The following is a 1487-nucleotide window of genomic DNA, read 5'->3' as shown; positions in this document are numbered from 1 at the left end:
GCACGAGGCGATGCATGAGGAATAGACGCCTTCGTAGGTCCGTCGATGGGGGTCCATTGGTCGTTAACGTGGAGGTGGGGAGAATGGGTGGGATCTAATTAGAGCGAGAGGAGAGGAGAAGAGAGCGAGAAAAGATTGGATTTTTATGAACAGGGGGTTGAATAGAGGGGAGAGAAAGAAGGTGCTTTCACGGTTGAAATTGGTAGAGGAGGAGGAGACACAGCGGCGGCTTATTCGGTCGTAGGCGAGGAGAGAGCAAAGGGATTTATTTGATCGACGACGAGACAGAGAGAGAGAGAGAGAGAAGGGGGAGGAGAGAGAGAGAGAATGACGAGGAGAGGGAGGTAGTAAAAATGTACGGGTTTTTTTTTTCTTCTTTATAAAGCCAAAGTTTTACATGATTTTCTTTTTAAATCCACCCAATTTCAAAAAGTACGCTGACCCCCAAAATATCATAAAAATTTAATTTTGAATCCAGTTTCTGTATTTCATCAGTTTCGTGCAGTGTATTTTATCAAACATAAACTTACCCCCAAAACATAGCAAAATTAGAAACTATAGCAGAGCTCTTGCGATGAAAATCGATTACCGGGCTTGAAAACAGTTCAGATGTTGTTTTGGGTTTCGGTACTATTTTGGAAATGGGTGGGTTCAAAATTAGGCGCTGGTAAAATTTTGGCCTTATAAGTTAAATCCTTTTAATATATATAAAGTGTAGGGACCGATGCTCTTTTTGGCGTGCTTGGAAGCCAAAACAACGTGTCTCGAAGGATTTTGCCGTCATGAATAAAGAGCAAGATTAACGTGCGCTTCGTGGGCGCATGTCAATATTACTTGAGCTTCAGCCTGTAGGATGCCTGGAGTGCATGTTTGGCTTTAATGTCATGGTTCCACAAAAGATCGAGCAGATTTTAAGAGAGAGAGAGAGAGAGATACAAGTTCTCTGAATTGAATTGGCGTTAGATTCGGTAATCTAAATAATATCAACAGAAAACTGCGTACATACCTAGGTTATTGGTCACATAGTTACACCAACAGGATTTATTATGTAAATTTCATCGTAAAAAGTTTGTGAATTCATTTTCTAAGATTAAGATCAAAAAGTTGGTATAAATAAATAAGGTGAACATATCTCATAGTAAAACGAATTTCTGAAACTTTTTGTTTTTGTTTTACTTCAGCATCGTCAACGGTTGCACCAAGTGTGAAGATCCATGCTCCGTCGTGCCTCAATACAACCCGCCTGCCAAACTCAACATCTCTGCTTTTGTGATGCATCCAAAGTACGTGCCCAGTTGACAACAGTGAGCAAAACATATCGGGGGGCAAAAATAAGATAACGCACGATGAGCTTTTGGATGCGCCAAATATTGTGAACGACAGTGAAGAGAGAGGCTGTTACAATCAAGACCATCAGCTCATTTTAACAACACGCGAGAGACGAAATAGAAAACTCCTTCGCAAGTCATCAAGCGTGTTATAGAACG

The sequence above is a fragment of the Asparagus officinalis genome, chromosome 3 (assembly GCF_001876935.1).
Source record: "Asparagus officinalis chromosome 3, Aspof.V1, whole genome shotgun sequence".
Lineage (NCBI taxonomy): Eukaryota > Viridiplantae > Streptophyta > Magnoliopsida > Asparagales > Asparagaceae > Asparagus > Asparagus officinalis.
Note: the sequence above shows the minus strand (reverse complement) of the source record.